Raw genomic sequence first — 16,539 nt, 5'->3', positions numbered from 1 at the left:
AAACTATTTCTATGATAACCTCGTTGACTTAAAAAAAAAAAAAATTGTAAACAAAGTCGAGGCTTGTGGAAGAGCTGGAACACATAACGGATCAGGATGTAACAAAACAAAAGTAACAGTGTGGAGGGTGGGGGGAGCGCCAATAGCATGGCGGAGGAACATAGTAGATGTAGACAGACAAACAATGGATGCGGGTAAGAATGGGCAAAGAATGGGCTCGTGGGAGATGTGGAGGAGTGGACAAGATGGATAAAATAGCGAACACTCAGGAAGGAAAAACTGTTAATGTGGAGGGGAGGAGGGGGTGTTAAACAGGGGTCAAAACTATCATAGTTTTAAATGGGGATGATCTGAGATGATGATGAATAGCTGTCTTGAAGACCTGGAAGGAACAATAATATTTATAAGAATGTGGAAGTTGGTTCCAAAATGTGTGAAAAATAGAGTAACAAATGAGTGGAAGTGAGCAGTGATTCTGGACTTTAGTAGTTTCATGAGAAGGGGGTTGATGGTGAACTGCGAGTTCCATGCGGAAACCAAAGCACAAAACAAGCGAATTGTGTAAGACCAGAAAGGAGGCGGCAGAAGACAGAGACCATCGACCTGTCTGCGGTGGCAAAGTGATAGGCCATTCGTCTCAGCTTAGTCACGGGAGACAGCAATGATCTTGAAGGCCTTGGTTTCCATGACGTCATGATGAAGGCCTTGTAAGTTGATAAGAGTTCATGTGTGTCAAGGATGTACTTCGTACGATGGAGGATGCCCAGTTGGCAGCGTGTCTTGGAGGAAAACCTTGAATGTGGTTTGTCCAAGAAATATCATGGCTGATAATGAGACCCAATCATTTGACTGACTGAATTTCTTCATGAGGATTGTTAAGAAAGTAGATGGAAGGGTTTTCAAGGCTTTACTTTAAGAGATGGAGAGTTCTTGAGAGTGTGAAATTTTTCAGGATTGAAAGACATATTCCAAGTGTTTGACAAGCTCATGATTCTTTCAAGGTCTGAAGAGAGGGAAGAGAGAGCTGCCTGCCTATCTGAAGAATGAGGGATAAATTTGATAAATAAAGACTATGGATCACTCATCAGAATGAATTAATTTGATAAATAAAGTTTTTTTTTTTTTGTTTGTTTTTTTTGTTTTCCTTTTCTTTCCACAGTTTTTTTTTTTTTTTTGCAGAAAATATAATACTCCCATGCTTTGCCACTGGCATGAGATTCACTTTTGCTGCAGCAAGTGAAAGCAATTTTTAAAATGGTAACCTTGCCTGCCCCTCCTGCCATGTCACCGTTCACCTGATGGCTTGCTTTCCCTCGAGCGCAGAGGCACTCGTTCCAATGGACACTTTGCGCATAGACGACACGCCTATCGCTGCTTTTATAGGCTTTTCTCCATCGCAACTGGGCCGCCAACCAGCCTCATGTCATGAATCATTCGGTACAATATTCTCACTTGTTTATTTTTCTTTGATATATTGCTTCTTCTCTTATTTTACAACTCAACATTAAGCCGAGGCAATTTTACCGGGTGTTTGTAAGTCTGTCATGTAGCCATATTCTACTGTTTGCTGAAAAATATCGTTGTGATTGATGGTACTTGGCAAATGACTTCAAATAACATCAGCCACAATCACTTGCTTTCCAACAAATGTTGATGCGGGAGGAGGCCATTTGGCCCATCACGCCTGTGCTCTATCAACACGTTAATTAAACTTATTAGTTTATTGTTCCCCATGCCTCCGCCCAAGGTCAGAGACTTGGGACATTAAAATGACCTCCTTCCACCGAACGACCACCCATCCATGACCGATCATCCGTCCATGTACTTTTGTGTTTAAATGTATTTCAAAATCTGTTGAACATTTAGCTTTCATGTTGCAGATGTCTATTTTTCATGACAGTGTCTCAACCTGATGAGATATCGGCTGTGATTGGCTGATTTATGTTGCCATGACAACCATCTCGATAACTTGGTATGTGCACGCGATATTTCAAAAACCGTTTAAGATTTATCTTTCATATTGCACAGATCTATTCCTCATACCACTGGAAAGGTGTGGGACCTGGAGTATCATCAGCTCCTGGTTTCATGAAACTCACTGGGGGAGGGAGTGGAGGGAAGAAAGAGGATTATCAGGAGACGAGCTGAATCGCCCAATCAAAATCGGGCTGTGTGGTTCTCATTCCAAAGGATGGGTGTTGTCAAGTTGCGTGTACGTTAATGTTGATGCACTTTTTCGTTTGTCATTGGAGGTGAATTAAATAAGTAAAAGGTTACAATCTGAATTGATTAATATGAGTGTGCCATGTTTGTTTGTTGGTTTTGAAAATATAGTGATGCGTGAAAACAATTAAGGTTGAAACATCATAGAAGCGAAGTCATTTTTAATACAAACATTTGAAAACCTGAAATATTTATTTCCCATTCCTGATGTATTTATTTTTGGCTGTGGTTGTATAACATGGCTGTCGCAGCAATGTTGACTGTTTATCTGAAGAGTACTGTACCTGATGATAACCACAGGTAATACATAAAGATGTTCCTTGTTGCAAAGTGTTTGTCTTTGTAATTATTGTCAATACCTCGGTGTACATAATGTATGTTTTTCATTTGTTGGCATAAATTGTAAGTGTTTTGCTGGAACCTCTGCTGGAGCACCCCACATCAAATTGGCCTTATATTAAACAGGGTTCATGGAAGTCCAAGCCAAGGACTTTGACACTCCGTCCCTGGCTCTTATTTATTGTCGTGGAAAAACTGAGACTTACGGTAAATTGCAGATGGTGGAAGACAAATCGAAATGCTGGAATCGCATGTGATTCGTGAGATGTATGCAATTTGCCCGTGTCCGTGCCCTCTTGCGATCCTGACTCCCAGACATTTTGTGGTCATGTTTTGGAGGATCAATCTCATTCCATTTGCAGTCGTTGGAGCCATATTTCGAAGTCATATTAGAGGCACCGTTGTTTTCAGTGCTAACCGATGAGGTGGCAGCATACCAAATGGTTCTTTGGAGTTAAAAAATATAACTCAGTTGAATAGCGCACTGGTTCTTTGTCATATCTCACCGAGTCTATGGACCTTAAGATTTGAATATTTCCTGGGAATGTCTGCATGAAATGCCAGTTCATATTATGAATCGATCCATTGTGTGGCACTGGAAGGGCTTGTTTCATTAACCACTGACTTGTCAGCATTGCCTTTAAGGGTGGGATACACTGCTTCCAGAGGAGCTTGTTCAGATCAATATCTGAAAGGATGCATTATATTGTGTGATGTTTGCGACAAACTGTTTTGAGTTGGGACTTTCTCCTCGAAGTAGCATTTTGAGAGTTTCTGGTGGATCTGGCAGAGTATTCAAATGCACTTAATTACATTGTAGCAGCATATGCTTGGAGCATCACGATGACAGTTTTGAGCAATGCAATTGTTGCGAGAGCGCACCATTTTTGACCTTGATAGTTTGGTGAAGTAGGCTGAGTAGCTGTGTACCAAAGACATTCTTTGTTTGAACTTTTGTTTTGCCTTCTCATCTGTCTGTTTTGGGTGTGGTGTTGTCTCTGTGCTGATATCCTAGTTTGTTGTGCAGAATGTTGTTGGTGATCCTGCTCAATAAGGAAGAGGGGATGAGAGGATCCCACTGTGAGCCATGTGCTGACTGAGAGTGGAGGAAGGAAGCAAACTATGTAACAAGGTTGTGTATAATGTCATCGGCTGAGAGTTTGGAGAGTAAGGCAGGATGCCAGACCATGTCAAACGCATCAGATAAGTCCAGCAGTGGCATGTGCAGGGTGAACAGACCACATTGGAAACCAAACTTTGAGTCTGAAAACAGACTGTTGGAGAAAAGATCGATTTTATGTCAACTATGATGATCGATTGCATGTCTATACAGAAATTGAAAGTAAGCTCATGTGCCTTTAGTTAATACCATCTGTTTTTGCACCATTTTTTTGGTTTAAGGCAGTGATGTTGACTGGCTTTCAAATAGACAGAAGGTATCAGATTTTGAAAGCTATCAGATTGGATCAGGCCCATGGAGTCGCAGAAGTCCTTTTCTGCAGTGTTGTGGCTGCTTTGAGAGGTACCAGCTGCCTGCATGCATTTGGGATGGACGCCATTTTACACGTGTCCACACGTGCAGGACAAAGCTCCTCGATTCCATGTTCCATAAAGACCATCTCTGGACCACGCTAAGTGCCAGAATAAAGGAAGGATTTTCTTTTATTTTGTTTTCCCTTTGTCCGTATTTAAGTCTGTGTTTCAAGGCGCCTCGACTTTCAACTTTAGTTTATCTCATGATTATTATTATATCTGAATTATTGTCCTTTGTAAATATTTGTCTATTTTCATTAAATCTGTTTATTTTAAGTTGCTGTGTCTGTGTATTTGTCGTGGGGTTCCGAGTATAAGCCCCCCTTGTGCTGTGCTTCCCCGTGTCTCCGTCACTCCGCTATTGCGCCCTGCCCTTCCCACGCGCGTTATCATCTCCGAGGGTCAACGTGTCTGCCTCCTATAAAGGAAGACCGATCGACCATCCGGGCTGGCGGTGTTATCCGCCCGTCACCACAAATTTGGGTCAGGGGATTAACCTGGACCACCAGCACTGCAGCATTTGGTGATCAGGTAGTGGGATTCGAACCCTGATCAACGTTTTTAAAAATCAGGATTGGGATATCAACCCACTCCTGACTCCCTCAGGAGTGCAGGATTTGAACTCTGAACAACATTTCAGAGGGGACATGAAATTATTGATCACGATAATTGGTGTCGGGAGAAAAGAACGCTTGGAAATTTAAGGGAGAGAAAAATTTTTTTCTGAGGAGATTAAACGCGTGCTCAAAATGGCGGATGAGCTCAAAATGGTGGATGAGCTCAAAATGGCGGTTCAAAGAGAAGGTAGTATGTATGAAGGAAACAAGTCGAGGGTATGTTGGTTGATAAGCATAGGGTAAACGTTTCCCCTGTCTCGAGCAGGGTCCCCCACCGCCAAATTCCTCTCACGGAGGATGTCGCGATTCCCATGGGATCCACACGCAATCGTCGCAGATCAGGCTGGCCAACGCCATCTGAGATGAAGCAGATAGTGGAAATGATAGACCAGCAGAACAGAATTATGCAAACAAAAATGGATTAAATGAACAGTGATACGAAAGCAATGCGCGATGGGTTCAGGGCTGATGTACAAGCAATGAGCAGCGAGGTAAAGGCTGAGGAAGAGGCCGGCCTGGGAGAAGTAAAGGCTCGGTCAAAGGCAGTCAGCACACTGATAACCGCTGCACGTATGGACCCATGGGAGGTGAGTGCGTTGGTTTGCGAAGTAATCAGGGTGGAAATGAAGGAACAGGGGAAAGAATCGAAGGGATAAATTCATGGAATGGAGAGTGACCTGAAGGGAATGAGTGAACAAAATTATGAAAATAGTGACACAGGAACTGGGGGCACGAATTGATGGAATAGGGGAAAAGAATGAACGAATGGAAAGCGAAATTGATGAACAAAGGGATGAAATGGAGAGGAAATTGAATTTGAGCTAAAACGGGAAGAAATGGCATTGACAATAGACGAGGGTAAAACCCAAGCTGTTTGAAAGGGAGAAAAGTTGAAAGAAGAAATTGGGCCAATAAAGCAAAGAGTTGAAGTTAATACAGGCCTGGAGGGCTATCACACAGGTGTGGATGGCCATGGTGCAGCGGCAGGAGGAGGACTTGGAATTTTGTAAACACCAGGGCAGCAGTTTGGTGCAAAAGTTGAAAGCTCGTGCAATAGAACAAGAGAGGGTGTTGGTTGATAAAGGTTTATGGGAGCCAAAATTGACTGGGGAAAGGATGGATGGATGAGACATTACAGGAGCAGCTGAATACTTGGGACAATGCCATAAAGGGAGGGGAGATAAAAGCAAAAGTTTCTGTTGGGCTCGAAGGTGACGTTAATGGCCCTGTTGAGACCGTGCTGGGGCTGACTGATTGTACGAAGTTGGGTTAGACTTGCAGCACTTTGACATTGGGGACGTTACTGAAAAGGGTCGAGCAGATTTGGTGGAGCCAATGTTTGAACCATTTGCAGGACATGCAATGGAGAGCGACGGTGATGTTGACGAGCCAAGCACCGAGCAAGTGACTAGTTTGGAAACATTCGAAGGTGAGATTCCTGATGTAAACTCTGGAGAGAGAATTGCTCAATTTGAAAAACTGAAAGGCGATTTAAGAGGCATGGACGGACCTCAAGAGGAATTGCCAGTTGCTTGTCAAATGAACCAGTGTGAAAGTGATGTTTTTGAAATGAATTTGCAGGGCCAATCTCAGAGTGCAGATTTTGATGATAGTTGTGAAGGCCAATTACTCACTGTTTTTGAATCTGGTGGAAATGATGCCAAGGCAGAGGGTTATGATGTGTTTGGTGCTTCTCGTTATTGTGATGCAGATGGTGCAGCTGTAGTTGAGAGTGGATCTCCAAGTATGTTTTTTGATGATTGTATGGTAGGGAGTGACACATTGGATACTGTGAAGGAAAATGACATTGAAGTTGCGAAAGTGCTAGATGAGGAAAGTGATCTTCCTGAAGCATTGCTTCCCAAACTTGGCACTCACAGGAAGGCAAGTCCTGAAGTTTGTTTTGTCGAGCCATGATTGAAGCAATCCCAAGGGGGGATGTGTTGAGGAGGAGAGTTGCAGCAGCTGTTACTTTTCGTGATTTGAGCAAGAGGCTTATCTTGAAACAAACCAAAGTGAGTCAATGGCAAGCTTTGAAGAGAAAATGCCCCCACTTGGTGTGAATGTAAAGGATTCTGGTGATGAAGATGATGCTCAGAATCTTTCATTGGATGAACTAGCAGAAGCCGATGTACCCCAGGATTTCCTTCCAGATGTTAGATCAATGGATTCTTCAGCAAGGGATATTGAGGAGAAACGGGTGGATGAGGTGCATGACGAAGGTGAATTGCCAAGTGCTGGACTTGTTGGTAGTGGGACCCGTACTGAACTTTGTGAGGGACTTTGTCAGTGTTATTTCGATCCAGTGGTGGAGAGGGATGCTCACGAGATTATGCCACTTGAGAAGGAGTTAAAGTTGAGGAATGTGCCGTGGGGAAAGAACCATTGGAAAATGATTGTTGGTTTGGAGGCACGAAGGAGATGAATGAGGAAGATGAGCTTTGGAAAGAATCTCTGCTGATAGAGAGCTTACGCCAGGAGAACGGAGCATTGCGTATGAAATTGCAGTTATTGAAGAGCAAAGCCCAGAAGGTGACACAGCTTGAAAAGACATCGGCAGGAAGAAAGTCCGAACTTGACGAACAATCGCAGCAGAATGAAGAAGAGCTCCAACTATTGCAAAAACTCTGAGCTGACAAGACACAGGATGAGAGAAGTCAAGATCTACCAGATCTTGGCAGAGGATGCAGGCTTCTCAGAGTGGATGAGAGAAATTTGGGTCCACCAGATCCTGGAGGGGGGTGCAGGCATCGATCCTGCTGCCTCTTGCAAGAAAGTTTATGGACACAGTTCTTGTGGCTGATCTGATTCTTTAACACCTCATCGAGGGTGTGCTTGAAGTCGACGACTACACCCAATCACCGGCAGGGTGATCTACAAGATTTTGAAATAATAGGCAAATTAAAACAAGCAATGAGCAGTGAGGTAAAAGCCGAGAGAGGCGGTATGGTGAGGAGACCCTCCCTGGCAAGGTGTACAGCAAAAGGGCTGTTTATCTGTCAGTGGGAACGAATCGTTAAATGTGGGAGCAGAGACATCGTCATTTGGGCGACTTGTTTTTGGGTTGCGGACACGACAACCGGAAGTGCCCCCACCATTTTTGTTGTCCGGTACCACCCGCTCCCTCGTTGAGAATCCCATATGTGTGTAATAACATTTAAGCCATGGTCTTGCAGGGTTGGAAAGAATGATTGATATTGAGCTTATGTGTGAGTGTGCGAGAGAATGTTCACTTAATCCACGTCACTAACCTGCACCAGGGTCTTGCGGAAATTTGGAATAGGTAAATTGGGACGGCTCCGCGGGTAATGTTGGGTATTGTGGCCTCAACCAGGGAACGCAGTCTTTAGAAGGGGGGATGTACAGACATTTTTTTTAAAAATGCATTTTTGGTTAAGGTTTTGTCTGTTCCAGTAGATTTGTGAGTTTTTATGACATTTTCTACCTGCCCCAGGACTTCGGAGCGAGGAACCACGAGTTTTGCAAAGGGGTGTAAAGCATTAAGGAGAATTGGCAAGTTAGCTCCGGCTCGCTTCCCACAGCCCTTCATAATTTATTTCATCGGCTAATTAGGTGTGAGTCGGTTAGTGGTAAGGCTGGAATGGTAACACCTGCATTAAACCTTGCAGGAGCTACGGTTCCTGGGGGGAGGGGGGGAGCTGTGTTATGGTTGTGGAGGTCGATGGAGGAATTTAATAGGAAAGTTAGGATTGACTATTGTTGTTTGGTCCGTGGACGTTGTGTAGGAGACGTCTCAATGTAATTAAGTAGTGAGACTGTGAGCTTAAGTGTTACTTGTCACCCCGTTGGGTTGGGGGGGGGGGTGGAGTGCGGTTTTGATTAGATAGGGATGAAGGATAAGTTTCTCCAGTATATAATTGCCCCCCTGAGACTTTTCCCCGATGTTTTTGTACTACAAATTATGGAAGAATTGAGTGGAGTGCCTTGATGGAGCCAATAGTGAGACCCGTCATGGAGGCTCCTGTTCATGATGAGAAAATGGTGTATTTACGAAATTACAACACATTAAATGGAATAATCTTTAAATAGTGACGTGAAGTTTTCGAAACTTTAAAGCAAATGTCCGAATATATTTAAAAGTTGATGAAAGACGCTCTCAAAAGGCACCCTCGATGCGAGGATGTGTACAAGTGTTTAGTATTTAAGGAGATCCGGATCCTGTGTATAAAAGAGCCGAGGCCTAAAGGTTTTGTCTTCACCAGAAGAAGAAGAAGAACAATAAGAACAGGAAGAAGAACAAGAAGAACAAGAAGAAGAACAATGCGGAGTTCCCTTTGAGCCACGTTCGCTACGCGAGACGCGGCTAAAAATTTGGGTGACAAGCCCAAATCAGTAGAGATTTTGCTGCAGAGGGCGCTTTTCAAAATGGCCACCATAAGTATTACTTTTGATCATATCTTGGTCTGTGAGACTCATAGAGACATAATATTGGTGCCTAAACCTATGTTTTCAGGGTCAAGGAACTCAATAAAACCGATAACAATTACATTGGCTCCTTCGTTTGCGGCAGCCATCTTTAATTTCAAAATGGCCACCATTCAAAATCGTAGTTGTCCATATATCAGTCATCAAAACACATAGATGCTTGATGTTGGTGGCTATACTCATGCATTTAAGCCCAAGGAATCCAATGATAAGAGTATAATAATGCAGTGGTTCATTTGGTTGAGTTACCGTGTGACCTTAAATCTCTGGGAACTAGGTTTGTCCTGGAAAATAATGCAGACTGTGTCATGCTCAGACACATTAGCACCTTCGTGATCCCAGTTGTCAACGGCTGCTGATGTGAATTCTCCAGGATCAAAATGAGCTGGTAGTGTAACATCCTGCCTATTCTGCTGTGCAGTGTAGGTTGCAATGTCAGATTGATATCGTCCCAGTTCTCCATAGCTTACCGCAAGCCCTTGACGATTCAAGATATTGGTGATGATTTTCCCTCCATGCCCGAGACTGTGAGCTGATTCAGCATTCATTACATCCATTGGCGTTCTCCTTCTGCCACAATGATGTTCATAATACATAGTCTGAAACAGAGCTTGGGTATTCCTGCAACGTTGAGCAGAGAGGCAACCATCAGCAGTCTGTTTGGAATCACTGTTATTCCGACCCTCACTATTCTCTGTTTCACATGCATCGTCATCTAACTCTTCATCATCTACATCTTTTGCTGTAGGATCTGTTTCCATCATTACAGCTTCAGCTGCCTTGGGGTATGTCTCGGGGTTGAAATTGTATTAATATCCTAAAAACCTAAGTATCGGTTCTGGCATTCTCATACTGGAGCATGCATGTTTTAGATCTTGAGCATCACAGAAATTATCATTGGGTCACCAGTCAGTAAGTGACCACTATATTCGTTATGGGTGTGTGTCTGTCTGTCTGTCTGTCTGTCTGTCTGTCTGTCTGTCTGTCTGTCCCGAGCATAGCTCAGTGGGTTTTGATCCGATCCTGATAAAATTTGGTTGGGAGGTTTATATCATGATCTCGTTGTGTTTTCCTGAGAATGGGCATGGTGCGCCCATTATGGGCTGAGCCACACCCAAAAACGTGTTTTTAGGGGGTAGCCGATTTCAAGTTACATCTTCTCCGAGGGGGTTTGTCGAATCTTGCAGGGGTTTCGGTATTTGGTTAGCCCAATGGCACCTGCATAGCCCCACTGAGCTCGATTTTTCATTTTTGTCCCAAGGTCAAGGTCACAAGGTCACGAACTTAGAAAATGTCAAAAAAATCAATAAAGTGGGCATCGAGCTCCTCGGGTTTTCAACTGTTTCGAATGAAAGTTGGTATGCAAGTAGTGCTCAAGTCGAGTTCTAAAACTTTCATCATTTACATTTTTCCCGATTCCCACCAGTTTGCCCGTGGCATTCCCTCGAAGGTCAAAAAATAAAAAAGGCGAACCTTGTACATTGCTCATGAACCATCGCCGTCTCCAGACTTGTCTTGGTTAAAATCATGACTATCAAGACTTTGCCAGAACACACTGGCGCAAACTTTTACAGGATCAATGGAGCGAATACGCTCTGCCAAAACATCTGCTCTATTACATGGCACACTATAAACCATCAAAGACTTTTGCAACTGGTCAGGATATGTAAAATCAATGCTACTACCAAAGTGTCTAAAAAAAAATATATATATATATATATATATATATATATATATATATATATATATATATATATATATATATCTTCACATCTCTATTGCGAAATTGATGCTCGTCCTCCACAAGTCTATTCAATCGGTCTCTGATTAAACTTAGTTCATAGCCATTGCCACTTTTCAGTCCCTCTTCTAACTCAGAAACGAAATCACTCCATGCATGCTGCTTGGGGTTCAGCTCTCGTGTATCGCCAGTTGAACGTTGAGCATTCTCAAACTTTTGGATGTACAGTCATCCCCTGTTTATTGCGGGGGTTACGTTCCAAACCCCCCCCCCCCGCGAGAAGTGAAAATCCGCGATGAATGGATGCCTCTCAAAAAAATCGACTCGTCTGGTCTGGTCGGCTTGGCAATGATCGGGTTTGAGGTGCCAGAGATCGACTCGTATGGTCTGGTCCGCTTGGCAATGATCGGGTTTGAGGTGCCGGAGATCGACCCGTCTGGTCTGGTCGCCTTGGCAGTGATCGGGTTTGAGGTGCCGGAGATCGACTCGTCTGGTCTGGTCGGCTTGGCAGTGATCGGGTTTGAGGTGCCGGAGATCGACTCGTCTGGTCTGGTCGGCTTGGCAATGATCGGGTTTGAGGTTCCGGAGATAGACTCGTCTGGTCTGGTCGGTTTGACTGTGCTCGTCCAACCGCGGCAAACCTTTTTCCTTCCCGAAGCATATATCGAGCACCTTAACCTTCTCCTGGAGCGTCAGGACCTTCCTCTGGTGCTCCGGTTCCTCGCCAGAAGCCTGAGAAGGTGCAGGGCGTTTGGGCGGCATCGTAGGGCTTGGACAAAAAACGTAGAAAATATTCGAAATTCACAAGTGAAACTTTGTCTCATGCGTTGTGTGACTGGTTGAGCGCCACACGTTATAATTTATTGCTTAAATAATTGATATTTTATATATTATTACCGCGATATACCGGGGGAATCCGCAGAAAAAATTAGTTTGGTTCCAAGGGAAAACCCGCGATGAACCGGGGGCACGATAGGTGAACCGCGATATAGCGGGGATTACTGTATGATGTTATGCACTGTTTGTGATAATACAAGTCAGCTCCAAAAACTGCATGCTCATCCTGGAGGTCACACATTCGACTGAAAATGTCATCCTGGAAGAAGTTTGCTGCTTGTAAAAGTGAAGTAGCACGGTTCGACTCAGATATACGATATTTCGTGAAGTCCCGTTTGTGTGACTTCTTGTTACAAATGATGCAGTTCATCGAGTAGTTGACACTAAAATGCATCTGCAGGATTTGGAGGTGAACGTACAGCCGAGTGAGCCTGAGTCGCCGCAACCCCATGTGGACTGCCAGATTATTCTGAGGATAGCGATGCTTTCTGTGATTTCCCTCCTTCCTGGATGCGTCTGAGCAGATTCGCATTGGTGTACTTCTTGTAGCACTGGTTGGAAACATGATAAAAGAAGAAGTCACTCTCGGCTGGCATCAACTTTATGCGTTTTGTTACAGAGTCGTTTCGTATGTCACTAGCTTCCCATATTCGTTTACACCCGTTGGGTGTGCTGATCAGTTTTACCTTCGTTGGCTCTTGACAAATTACACACTTTGTCCTGTCAAAATCACCAACTCCTGTCCCCGAAAGCTGAACAAATTACATTGCTGATTGTGGATTAGGGCTTGTATTAGGTCTTGTATTCGTGCTCGTCTTCAGAATTTATCTGAAATAAAAGAGAAGTAGATTACAGTGAGTTGATTTGTTAAATGAAGATCTTTAAACGTAATTATTACAGAAAGCAGCAAATCTTCAATTTTGTGATGGACACCATGCACTCCTGGCTCTCGGGGGAGTTCGTGGCATTCGGAAAAGTCCAAAGTCACCCATGATTTTGGTGATAATAGTTATGGGCGTCACGTTGCATTTATAGGTTACCTGAATATACTCAAGAAGATTTTTGCTGGTCTCAGTCAACCACTGTATTTTTATTATTATACTCTTATAATTGGATTCCTTGGGCTTAAATGCATGAGTATAGCCACCAACATCAAGCGTCTGTGTTTTGATGACTGATATATGGACAACTGCGATTTTGAATGGTGGCCATTTTGAAATTAAAGATGGCTGCCGCAAACAAAGGAACCAATGTAATTGTTATTGGTCTTATTGAGTTCCTTGACTCTGAAAACATAGGTTTCGGCACCAATATCATGTCTCTATGAGTCTCACAGACCAAGATATGGTCAAAAGTAATACTTATGGTGGCCATTTTGAAAAGCGCCCTCTGGAGCAAAATCGATACAGATTTGGGCTTGTCACCCAAATTTTTTTGGAAGGTCTTGGTATGTACACCAATAAAATCATGGGTGAGCTTGTACTTTTGCGATGGCCACGAACTCCCCCCTGGAGCCTACACTATTCACATATGACGTACACATCATTGACACACGGTAATTTTTGAAAGTATTGTTACGAATCTGGAAACCATTCACATTCACACATACAGCAGTCCCATAGTTCAGTTATCTCGTTAAGTATATGTGGATAGTTAGAATCCCTCTCCTATGTCTAATGGGTTAATTTCATGTTTGTGCTATGGGTTTCTTTTATAGTCAGGTTTTTTACATCTTGAAATCCACCAACGCCAACAAAACCCCCCCACCACTCCTCCTCCCATTCTGCGGGCGAACAAGCACTTCATCCGCCCAACTTTCACTTCACACCACGGCACCATAACGCACTGTTTCTGACTCCGGACGTGGGCGGAGCCCCCTCACCTCGGAGCTCTGACTCCGCCCCATCAAAGAAGAATGTCTCCCCTCTCGACACTGGGGAAGACAAAAGAGCCTCTCTCGGGGGAGGAGCACCGAGACGATGACACGCCCCTCTTCCAATCGCGGCTGGCCACCACGACACCCAGAAACACCCCATCCAATCTGGAGGCGAGTTACCCGAGAGTGGATCCCTCCACCCCGCACGGAGGAGGGATAAGAAGGATCGTGAGCTGTATCCGGGGGGTTCCTTGGTTCCTTGGAGGTTGTTCCTTGCTTCTGGTCTGCTGGGCTCTCCTGGTCATCGGTCATCGTTCGCGGCTGGCCGGGTCGTTCGTATGATCCTGGCTGCGCTCGTTGGATTCTGGTTCGTGGGTTCGAGTCCCACCGTGGTGGGTTGTGTTTGAGCGCTCAAGCTGGGGATCCCCGTTTCCTTCCACGGACTCCGAGCTTCACAAGTGCGAGTCGGTAAAACCGCACGAGGCAGCTTGGTACCCGACCAAACTCTCACCCCCAGCTTGCCTCCTCCGTGGCTGGAGGGTCCAAATAAAGGCCAGTTGGCACCATTTCTTTTGGGGTGTGTGTGTCTGTGTGCGGTGCCAGTCTATAAGTAAAACTGTTAAGTGATTGCCATTGTACATTTGCCCTCATTTATATTCGTGATTAAGTCTGCTCTGTGTTTCCCTCCCTATTGCCTATTGTAAGTAAATAACTGTTAAATGTTCCAGTTCGTTGTCTGTGCTTTCTCTCATTGGCCGAGCATGGTTCGGGTTTGAGTTATAGGGAGGCCGTTTGTGCCGTAAATTGTTATTTGGGCCAGCGCGGCTTTGGTAATTCCCGCTCGGTTACGCCGGATCCGAGTCGGTAACAGCGACTGTTTGGACAAAGCCGGCCGAGGGTGTGGCTTCCCCTGCAGCTGGACCGCGAGGCTAATTAGGTAAATTGGAATCCCACAAGAGAGATGCTCTGAAGCCAGCCACGATGACAAAGAAAAACATGTTTGATTGTCCAGAGCTGATGAGTCTAGTTTCTCAGGGTGAAGAGTTACAAGCTACTGTACTTACTTCCTGGTAGATTGCTGGGAAACCCCACGTGATGAGAACACTCGTTGCAGGCAATGGAACAAGATTTTCATTTCCGTATAACAGGAACGAGCTATCCATATCTATGCCAGGGACAAGACAAGCTCTTCAATTCCATATGCCAGGCACTATTTTTAGAACTGAATAAGCATTGATATTACATCATTGCTAATGGTAGATTGTGTGCTGAGTCATCAGAGTTAAAAAAAAAAAATTATTATTTGCTACTTGCCATTATCCTTTCAAAATGGCACATATGAATGCAGAAGAACTGGCAAAACTTATCATCGAGACTGATAATGATGATCATGATAATTACATGGACTAATGTTCATCAAACTGCCAGCAGTCGTTTGTTGCGTTATCTGGTACGGCAGCATATTCTGTTTACAATACAACAGCATATTCTTGAGGCCTGGTGTTGGCTTTATAGTCAAGGTGGCTGGCTGAAGATCCCAGGGTTCTTGAGTTCAAGCTCCTGGTTGGACTGTTGGATTAACCCCAGGTCGGCTTGACTCAGTCTGCCATCCTTCCTGAAGTTAGCAAAATGAGTACCTGTGTGCTGGGACCAGGAGCACTGTAAATTGAAGTATATATTTGAACAGTGCATGGGGGTATCGTGTTCTATGAACTCTCCAGTTATTTCTTTTTTGAGTACATGCCTCTCGCTTTTGACATTCAAATATGAGGAGTAATTAAACTGCTGCAAAAGACTGATCTGTGCCTTTGCACAGTCCATAATCTGAGGTTATTTAATTTTGTTTTTATTTATTTTAGGCCATTCCAAAACACTTTGAAAGCCTCGCGAAAAGTATCGTTCTCAAGCAGAATGACATTAAACTTCCAATATGGGCTGCCTTGTTGCTGCAGAGTAAGTTTCAAACAATGTATCGCAGCCAGATGATCAGAGAAAAGAGAAGGGACTCTATCAAATTTCAGTATCTTATCTTATCGAGCATTAAAGGATTGAAATAAATTCTTTCTGGCCTGGCTACAGCTTGACCAAGCAAACTGACATTGCCTCAGCTTCTGAGTATGGCAAACATCAATTAATCCCGTTTTCCTTCTTAATTTTTCCAAACTTTTGGTAGATTTAGGATGTGGCTCCACACTGTTTCTCTCTAAAACATTGTCTCAAGTGCAGTTGAAGTCACCACTCGTAGCAAAACAGCAGTTGAAGTCGATTGTATTCATATAATCATCTCGCTTTCGATAGAAGTTGTACTTTTCCACATTCTCATTGGGAGCATAAATATTTGAGAAGACAAAGATTTGATGATTGTCATGAATTGAAGACATGCCAAACATCCAGGAATTATTTCATTATATTGAACTTGTGAGAGTGTTAATGTTCGGTCAGGTCAGGTGTGGGAGCATGCGCCAGAGCAGCGCGTCGCTGCGTCCACTTTCCGCCGGTACTCCAGGGGCCTCCGTCTGGCCATCCCCATCTCTTTGAGATGTCGATCAACCTGCTGCAACCACGAGGCGTGCAGTCGTCCCATTGGCCTTCTCCACTAACAAGGCTCCCTCACTGAGAAAATCTGGTGAGCAAGATCAGCGTCTTGCAATAACAAAATGTCCAGCCTCCATGTGCGAACGCAGTGTTAAATCTTTAACTTGAACTTTGCGTTCTCAACGGGAGGCACCATTAATATGGAGACAGCCAAAATTGATATCCATACTTTCACAACAAGAAATTTGTGACGACACACAATAAGAACTTTATTTAGGAAGCTCTTGTTGGGCATTCTGTATCTTTTTTTTCTCTAATTCTGTGCTTCCAAAACTCAGTGAAATTTGGGGTGTCAGGGTTTTGCAGTATGCACAGGTTGAAAGTTTGGTCTG

At 44.0% G+C, this 16,539-nt stretch overlaps 1 protein-coding gene and 1 pseudogene across 4 annotated transcripts in view; one reads left to right on the top strand and one right to left on the bottom strand.

Moving 5' to 3' along the window:
* The window catches only part of LOC147027562 (MAGUK p55 subfamily member 2-like), a 745,773-nt gene that overhangs the window by 386,249 nt on the left and 342,985 nt on the right, over positions 1 to 16,539 (top strand). The gene's annotated exons all lie outside the window — the stretch shown is intronic.
* On the bottom strand, positions 9,404 to 14,775 carry LOC147027563 (uncharacterized; annotated as a pseudogene).

Source organism: Eptatretus burgeri, chromosome 4 (genome assembly GCF_056783735.1).
Source record: "Eptatretus burgeri isolate ZD-2024b chromosome 4, Ebu_testis_v1, whole genome shotgun sequence".
Classification (NCBI taxonomy): Eukaryota; Metazoa; Chordata; class Myxini; order Myxiniformes; family Myxinidae; genus Eptatretus; species Eptatretus burgeri.
The sequence above is the reverse complement of the archived record's forward strand: the minus strand, read 5'-3'. Positions and strand labels throughout refer to the sequence as shown.